The sequence below is a fragment of the Aethalodelphis obliquidens genome, unplaced genomic scaffold (genome assembly GCF_003676395.1).
Source record: "Aethalodelphis obliquidens isolate GAN/ISIS:26980383/991018 unplaced genomic scaffold, ASM367639v1 scaffold22, whole genome shotgun sequence".
Taxonomy (NCBI): Eukaryota; Metazoa; Chordata; class Mammalia; order Artiodactyla; family Delphinidae; genus Aethalodelphis; species Aethalodelphis obliquidens.
The window spans coordinates 1,084,106-1,093,483 of record NW_020837966.1 but is presented as its reverse complement, the minus strand read 5'-3'; positions in this window follow the sequence as shown (position 1 = coordinate 1,093,483).

Here is a 9,378-nt window from a genome sequence, read left to right as displayed (position 1 = left end):
CACCAGAATCTTAAAAGTTTATAGAGAGGCCTTAATGGGGTTTCGTCATGTATACCATCCAGATGTTCTCAACAACACATTACTCTGTCAAGGTTGCATCCTTGAAACAGCTCCCACTATGGGAATGGCAGACAGAACATGCATTTCAAGGACAGAGAGGGGGTGAAGAGCCTCTGATTGCCTCTCTGGATGACCTCCTCCAACAGAGCCTAGGGAGACTCAAGAACTAAATATAATGTGGTGTCCTGGATGAGATCCTGGAGCAGGAAAAGGATATTAGGTAAAAACTAGGAAATCTGACCCCAAAGTATTAAAACCAGTCAACCTTTTATTCAAGTAAAAAGTCAGGAGGCAAACATCCCCATCACTAATCTGAGTTATGGTTATAAAGTATGCTCACTTTGTGAAAAAATCTGAGGTTTACCTCTATGAATTGTGTGCATTTTTCAATACAAATTTATTTCACATCTGTATAATGGGTATATTAATAAAATGTACTTAATATAGCTACTGGATAAAATGAAAAAACCTATGCACAATATGTATAATAACATGTATATATACAATAATAGGTTCTTGAACACAGTAAATGCTCAATAAATGTTGTATATTGTTTTAATTAAAAGGATAAGAATATACCTGATTTACATTTTAAAAATTCTGGGAACTTCCCTGGTGGCGCAGTGGTTAAGAATCCGCCTGCCAATGCAGAGGACACGGATTTGAGCCCTGGTCTGGGAAGATCCCACATGCTGCAGAGCAATTAAGCCCATGTGCCACAGCTACGGAGCCTGTGCTCTACAGCCCACAAGCCACAACTACTGAGCCCACATGCCACAACTACAGAAGCCCGTGCACCTAGGGCCTATGCTCCACAACAAAGAGTAGCCCCCACTCGCTGCAACTAGAGAAAGGCTGCGCAGCCAAAATTAAATAAATAAATTTATAAAAAAAAAAATTCTGGAAGGGGAGGGAGGAAAGAATGGGGGTATATATGAAAAAATACTAGGCAGAAGTTGATAATTCTAAAAGGATGGGTTCATAGAGGTATTCTACTTTTTTATATATACAGTTTTTATAATAAAAAGGGAGAAGTATCACCGGAAGCAAGGGGATCTTTTTATTAAGAAGAAATTGTATTAAAATTGAGCAAAATAAACTAATAAAACCTAATCTTTGAAATCTTTCATGGGGGGAGTGGATAGTGGAGTAAGAAAACCCTGAGCTCACGGGCATACGAAAATTACAACTCTACAGAGCAACTATTGATGAGGAAAACCAGAAGACTAGCAGAAAAGACCTACAACTAAGGAGATAAACAAGGAACCACAAGGAGATGGGTAGGAGGGACAAAGATGTGGTATAGGCAAGACCCATACCCCCAGATGGGAGAGCCACAAATGGAAGGACAATTATAATCGCAGAGGTTCTGCCCAAGGAGCGAGTGATCTGAACCCCTCTTTGGGCTCCCCAGCCCAGGAGTCTATTACATTTCTATACACTTAGAACAAATTATCCGAAAAAGAAATTAAGAAAACAATCCCATTTACAATTGAATCAAAACGAATAAAATACCTAGGAATAAATCTAACTAAGGAGGTGAAAGATCTGTACTCAGAAAACTGTAAGAGGCTGATGAAAGAAATTGAAGACGACACAAACATATGGAAAGATATATTATGTTCATGGATTGGAAGAATTAACACTGATAAAATGACCATACTATTCAAAGCCATCTACAGATTCAATGCAATCTCTATCGATACACCAATGGCATTCTTCACAGAACGAGAACAATTAATTCTAAAATTTGTATGGGACCATGAAAGTCCCCAAATCGCCAAAAAAATTTTGAGAATGAAGAACAAAGCTGGAGGTATCACACTCCGATTTCAAAGCTATGGTCATCAAAACAATATGGTACTGGTGCAAAAACAGACACATAGATCAATGGAACAGAATAGAAAGCCCAGAAATGAACCCACATGTATATGGGTTAATTATATGAACGATTATATGGACAATTAATCTATGACAAGTGAGGCAAGAATATACAATGGGAAAGGGTCTTCCCTGGTGGTCCAGTGGTAAAGAACCCGCCTTACAATGCAGGGGACGTGGGTTTGATCCCTGGTAAGAGAACTAAGATCCCACATGCCAGGAGGCAACTAAGCCCGCATGCCACGACTACTGAACTTGCATGCCTCAACTAGAGCCCACATGCCGCAAACTACAGAGCCCACGTGCTCTGGAACCTGCGTGCCACAAACTACAGAGCCCATGTGCTCTGGCCTGCATGCCACAACTAGAGAACAGAAAACCTGCGTGCCACAACTAGAGAGAAGCCCGTGCACCACAATGAAGATACCACATGCCTCAACAAAGATCCCGCATGCCACAACTAAGACACGACGCAGACAAAAAAAAAAAAAAAAAACTTAAAAAAAATGGATTAAAGACCCATTATAGTATTGTATGTCAACTATACTTCAATAAAAAATAAAAATAAATATAAATGGATTAAAAAGTTAAATTAAGGGCTTCCCTGGTGGCGCAGTGGTTGAGAGTCTGCCTGCCGATGCAGGGGACACGAGTTCGTGCCCCAGTCCGGGAGGATCCCACATGCCGCGGAGCAGCTGGGCCCGTGAGCCATGGCCGCTGAGCCTGTGCGTCCAGAGCCTGTGCTCCGCGCTCTGCAACGCGAGAGGCCACAATAGTGAGAAGCCCACATACCGCAAAAAAAAAAAAAAAAAAAAAGTTAAGACCTGAAACCATAAAACTTCCAGAAGAAAACACAGGCTGTAAGCTCTTTGACATTGGTCTTAATAATAATTTTTTTGGATGTGTCCCCTCAGGCAAGGGAAACAAAAGCAAAAATAAACAAATGGGACTCATCAAACTAAAAAGCTTTTGCACAGCAAAGGAAATTATTAACAAAGCAAAAAGGCCACTTACTGAATGGCAGAAAATAACTGCAAATGATATATTTGATAAGGGGTTAATATCCAAAATATACAAAGAACTCATACAATTCAACAACAAAAAAATCCAAACCCAATTAAAAAATGGGCAGAGGATTTGAATAAACATCTTTTCAAAAAAGACATACAGATGGCCTGTATGTAAAAAAGAATAAAAAAGAATGAAATCTTGCCATTTGCAACAACATGGACAGACCTAGCAGGTGTTATGCTAAGCGAAATAAGTTAGACAGAGAAAGACAAACGCTGTATGATTTCACTTATGTGTGAAATCTAAAAAACAAATGAACAAACATAACAAAACAGAAACAGAGTTATAGATACAGAGAACAAACAGGTAGTTGCCAGAGGGAAGGGGCTGGGGAAGGAAAGAAATAGGTGAGGGAGATTAAAAGCTACAAACTTCCAGTTGCAAATAAGTCACCTGTATGAAATGTACAGTGTGGGGAATATGGTCAATAACTATGTAATATCTTTGTATGGTGACTAACTAGACTTCTCATGATGATCATTTTGAGATGTATAGAAATACCAAATCACTATGTTGTATACCAGGAACTAACATAGCGTTGTATGTCTATTATACTTCAAAAACAAACAAATTCAGAGAAAAGAGATCAGATTTGTGGTAACCAGAGGTGGGAGGTAAGGGGGAGAGGAAACTGGATGAAGTAAGTCAAAAGGTACAAACTTCCAGTTATAAGGTAAATAAGTACTAGGGATGTAAGGTTCAGCATGATAAATACAATTAATACTGCTGTATGTTATATATGAAAGTTGTTAAAAGAGTAAATCCTAAGAGTTCCCATCACAAGAAAAATTTTTTTTCTATTTCTTTAATTTTGTATCTATATGAGATGATGCATGTTCACTAAACTTATTGTGATAACCATTTCATGATGCAGGTAAGTCAAATCATTATGCTGTACATCTTAAACTTAACACAGGGCTGTATATCAATTATATCTCAATAAAACTGGAAGAAAAAAACTTAATCTTTGTAATAACAAACATGGAAAGAGGGGGAAACGGCATTGTCAAATATATAAAAGAACTCAGAATATGGGGACCATGAGCCTTTCATGGAAAATAAAAACTAGTTAATAAAATTTCAACAATTAACAAGTAAATCAAGGGACTTCCATGGTGGCGCAGTGGTTAAGAATCCGCCTGCCAATGCAGGGGACACAGATTCCAGCCCTGGTCTGGGAAGATCCCACATGCCACAGAGCAACGAAGCCCGTGCACCACAACTACTGAGCCTGTGAGCCACAGCTACTGAGCCCACGTGCCACAACTACTGAAGCCCACGCTCCTAGAGCCCGTGTTCCGCAACAAGAGAAGCCACCACAATGAGAAGCCCACGCACCACAACAAAGAGTAGCTCCCGCTCACCACAACCAGAGAAAGCCCGCATGCAGCAACGAAGACCCAACGCAGCCAAAAATAAATAAATAAAGAGCCTTCATGCTGCAACTAAGACCCGATGCAGCCAAAACAAATAAATAAATAATAAAATAAATGTTTTAAAAAAAATCTTTCATCTAAAAAAAAAAGTAAATCAAAACTTTAAACTCAGGAATGAAAAAGCTGACATAAAAGGACTGGTGGTGTCTTGTGCATGCATTAGATATAGAATGAATATTAAATAACTAAGTAAATTAATGTTACAGAACAGAATTTAAACATGATTAAATTGATGAAATTGGACAGTGTAAAACTATTAATCAATGCTCTAATTGCCATTTTAATGCAGTGTAAAAATACTAATTAATTAATGAGAAATGTTCTCAATTTCTCAACAAGGAATTAATCAATCAATATGGTCTACAATGAAAATATGGTTAATAAAAAAAAAGCATAATGCTGCAAGACCACCAGGGTGAGTTTCACATTTTGTGAATCAAACTTACGATACACAAGAGGCTGTCCCAGCACCAAAGTTATTTTGCTTGGAGAAAGGATCCAGAACAGGGAGCCCAGTGTCCCAGGGCCTGTGAGACCCAGAGACAGTCTGTCAAGCCACCATCCCTGAGGAATGGGAACCAACATGAGTGCCGACCACATCACCACAGAGAAGCTGCGGCGCCTGGGCTCCCTCCCCTGAAATACCTCGCTAGCCCCTAGCACCTGTGGGTGTCTGCCTCGCACACATCCGTGCATTGGCAGTGCATTAATGACGGGTTAGTCAGCAACCCCCAGACCAGGTGCAGTGTGCTTCAGGAAGAGCTAGCATCAGCTCACCCTCCTCCTGTTCATGTTGTAAGAAGGCTGACCACAGGTCAAACTCTCTCTCCTCCCATTCCCTGAGACTAAAGGAATGTTTACCTCTAAATGTCACTGTCTCTTTTCTTAAACGTACAGGGATCTTTCAGGGGGAAAAAATATCTTTAGTGGTGAAGAAATGTATGAGAAGTTCTAAGTTTCTTCAGTTTCACTTCATATTCACTTTCTTCAATTAGAATCAAGTAAAATTAAATCTTTTGTTTTGTTTTTGCGGTACGCAGGCCTCTCACTGTTGTGGCCTCGCCCGTTGCGGACCACAGGCTCCGGACGTGCAGGCTCAGTGGCCATGGCTCACGGGCCCAGTCGCTCCGCAGCACGTGGGATCTTCCCAGACCGGGGCACAAACCCCTGTCCCCTGCATCGGCAGGCAGACTCTCAACCACTGCGCCACCAGGGAAGCCCAGAATCAAGTAAAATTAAATCTTAACTAAAAAAATAAACATATGGCATGATCCCATTTTTATGAAAGTATTTCTGTCTCCCATTCTTCCTGTAAAACCGCATAGAAATATGTCTAGGATGCTATACCAGAAATGTCAATGATGGTTATATTTGAATGATAAAACTTGAGGTTATTTATTTATTTATTTTTGGCTGCATTGTCTCTTCATTGCTGCGCGCAGGCCTACTCTTTGTTGTGGTGCATGGGCTTCTCACTGCGGTGGCTTCTCTTGTTGTAGAGCACAGGCTCTAGGCATGGGAGCTTCAGTAGTTGTGGCACGCGGGCTCAGTAGTTGAGGCGCATGGCACGGGCTTAGTTGCTCTGGGGCATGTGGGATCTTCCAGGACCAGGGATAGAACCAGTGTCCCCTGCATTGGCAGGCAGATTCTTAACCACTGTGCCACCAGGGAAGTCCAAGAGGTAATTTAGTTTCTTTTTGTACTTTTCTGCTTAAACTGTTCATGGGGAGCATGTACTGTTTTCACAGAAAGAATAAAGCGATTTTTCTTAAAAACAAACATACAAACCCTGATATCTTGGCAAGAGTCCTCAGGTATAAAACTTCCCTGTTTTACTCTCTTCCTCTTGCTCTTTCCCCCCTCCCCACCCCAAGTCTCCTCCATTTCCCTCCTCCCTCCCTTTTCACTTCCTTTTAACCCCCCACCTCTCTCCTTCCCTTGCTTTCCCCAGTTCTAGCCCTCTTCCCCAGACTGCGAAAACTGCATCTTTCGTGCTGATGCCCCGCGGGCCCACAGGGGTGGCAATGGTAGGCTACTTCCCTTTTTCTGCAGGAGGCTGGGGTGGGCACATTTTTTCAGACCCTCAGCTACCCCTCAACCTCTCAGGACCCCCCACACCAGGAGAGGAGGTGAGAGCAGCCACAGTGGGGCGGGAGGAACGGAGAGAGAGCGCTCTGGCTGAATAGAACTCTGGGGCAAGGCTCTCCACACGATTCCGCCCTGTGGACGAGCTTGAATCTTCCCGTCTCCGTGTCATCCCCTCAGCTCCATTTTTTGCCCCCAATACCTTTGCTCAGTACATTCCAACTTCGTGGGTTGCGATATTCTCTCAAGGGTCTGCCTCTGCAGAGGGCTCACTATCCCCTACGCCGCGCGAGGAGGATCAGTGAGCAGAGTGGCCGGAACCACTTTCGCCCAAGCCGAGGGACCCCCTGTTGAGAGGGAGCTCCAGGACCACCCAGACAGGCTGAGGGCTACCTGCAGTTTACCACAAGAAGTCTCCCTCCAAAGGACGACTGGGTCGTGGACCGGACTAGAGAGACGATAGGTCTGCCCGCCCACCTCAAGGTAACTTCCACGCAACGTTTTAGGCGCACAGTTAAAAGCATAACACCGCCCCCACCTCCACCCCCGGCTTCCCTTATAGATTTACTGGTGCATCTATGCCTCACTATCCTTGTCTCCTCTCTTCGTACCTACCTCACTCTTACTTTCGCGCCTTACTGCGCTGGAAATGGAAAAAAACCTCTGCCAAACATTTTCCAACCTCGCCGCTCCCGCTTGGAACTTTTCATTGCGCAGGGCACGTCAGGAAAAGTTTCCAGCCCTTTTCAGAGGCTACTGACCGCAACTACAGGAGCTTTGCCCTCAGGGGTTTGCCTTATCCACCACTTAATTAACAGTCATCAGCTACAACCGTGTGGAAATATAAAATGTAGCCTTACTTAAATAGACTGTAAGAGACTTCGTGCTGTGGTCTTGCCGCGGTCCCTTCGCGAGTTCCCTCGTGCCACAAGCGGTCTGCGTGTTGGGAGGGGGGGGGCCGTCCCGCGCCCCTCGGTCAGGGCCCACGGTGCTGGGACCGCGCCCAGGCCGCCATCATTAGCTGCGCACCTCCTCAGTGGGCTGCCTCTTGGCGGGGGTCCGGCCCCGCCCCCGCCTCCGCCCCCGCCTCCGCCTCCGCCTCGCCCTAAAGGCAAGGGAGCTCGGGCGGGGCTGCGTTGCCCTTGGGGCCACGCCCCCGGCGTACGTGCGCCAGAGGTAACCCGCGTGTGCTGGTGTCCTTGGCTCACCAGGGTTGCGGGATTGGGAGGCTCCGGGACTCTCCGTCTGCTTAAGTGCAGATAGGGTGCCTCCGCCTGGCGCCGCCACATCCCCTCCCTCACCCGCCCGCCGCCCGCCGCCCGCCGCCGCGAGCCCACGGCGGGGAGGGGAGGGCAGCCTGGCGATGGGGGCGCCGCCCACAATAAGGAAGGGAAAAGAGAAGCTTTTTCACAAACCACCTCCCTTAACAGCCAATGCCTGTTTTCAGAAACTTATCACGCTTTTCGAGAAAGGATGGTTCCCTGACCAAATACGTCCTAAAACTATGAGGATGTCCGTTCCAGGGGAGCAAACCCTGGAACACAGGAATTAATCATTGGCCATAGAAGCTATAGAGAAGCCTTCAGGAAGGTTGCTCATCCGGGGTACCAGGGACGCCAGGTTAGGACACGGCCCCAGGACGCTGGGGCCAGCAGGACCGCCATATGGGGGAGGAGATAACCCCTATTTTGGCTAGGGTCGAGGGGACTAGGTGAACGGGGACCTCTGGGACCAATCCTGTCTTAGGGAGCCCCCACAGGAGCTCCTAACGCTAGTGCTCCTGTTACAGGAGTACTCTCTCCCTGAAGGAACAATGGGAAACATCTCCTCCATCCCCAAGGCCTACCCCCTTGGGATCAGTCTGAGTCACTGGAACAAGTTTTCTCTAGATTTTTTTTTATTATTATTACAAATATTGAAGATGATATCGGTATCAGACAACATCAATTGCTTAAATGCAAACGTTATTTTTAAAATTAACATTACTTTCTTTTTTTAATTAATTAATTAGGCTGCCTCCGGTCTTAGGTGCAGCAGACAGAATCCTTGCTGCGGCATGCATAATCTCTCCCAGCGCGTGGGCTTCTCTCCAGCTGCAGCGCTCTGGCTCCAGAGCTCGTGGCCTCTCTAGTTGGAGCACACGGGCTCAGCAGTTGCGGCACTCAGGCCTAGTTGCCCCGCCACACGCAGGACCCCAGTTCCCCAATCAGGGATCAAACCCACATCCCCCACATTGGAAGGCGGACTCCCAACCACTGGACCACCAGGGAAGTCCCTCTATATTCTTTAAAACGAAGAAATCTCGTTTTATTTTGTAAAACAGCCTGACACCAATATAAACTTGAGGACCATCAGGCCTGGTCAGAGAATGGAATCCTCAACTATAATACCGTCCTACAGTTAGACACTTTTGCAGAAGGCAAGGAAAATGGACAGAAGTTCCTTATGTGCAGGCTTTTATGACCCTAAGAGAAAACCCAGAGCTATGCAACTCCTATGTTAGGGAACCTTGCTGGCTGGGACCCCTTCAGGCTACACAAAAGCCCTCTCTATTGGCATTCCTGGAGGAACCCAAGCCCCCAGGCAGAAGACCCTAGCCCCAACACTCACCATTGTCAGCCCCTCCCCCGCCCTAAAAGCCCCTTTACCCTTCTGTACCAAAAGCACAGCCAGAGCTTCTTTGCCCCCTTCAGGAAGTAGTAGGTGGGCCTCAGGGAATTACCAGAGTCCACCCCCCTTGACCTCAACCAGCACCGCACTCCCTTGGGTGGATTCTGGGAGGACTCTAGCCGGTTCACCCAAGAATTCCAGGGACTGACTCTCTCCTCTGACTTTACCTGGAAGG